Genomic DNA, 405 nt, shown 5'->3' on the forward strand with positions numbered 1-405 from the left:
TTTGCTACAATTTGTAACTGGTGTGTATTTCGGGCTAGGGGGTATAGTTTGGACTGGCCTATTATTGCCCAAACTATACTCGGGTATATTTTGGGAGGGGGTTTATCCGGGCTTCTACAGCGGTCCTACACAGCCTTCCCTATCGCTTCTCACGAATTGGTTAACAAAACAAGTACTTCAACCAGATACTTGCACTCATTCCTATGTATAATGTAAATATACCAGACCTACAAGAGGGCACTGATCTAAGTTGAAAAAGGGTGCATCAAGAGACAATGTGTGAGCCATATAGGGTAAGTATTGATAATTCGCGGTCGTTTCTTAGATGAGCAATATGAAAATAGAAAAGGTGGATGTACACACCTGCGTGCGTGAAGTTAGAACGTAAAACTCACCTACACACTT

Source organism: Penaeus monodon, chromosome 29, assembly GCF_015228065.2.
Source record: "Penaeus monodon isolate SGIC_2016 chromosome 29, NSTDA_Pmon_1, whole genome shotgun sequence".
Taxonomy (NCBI): domain Eukaryota; kingdom Metazoa; phylum Arthropoda; class Malacostraca; order Decapoda; family Penaeidae; genus Penaeus; species Penaeus monodon.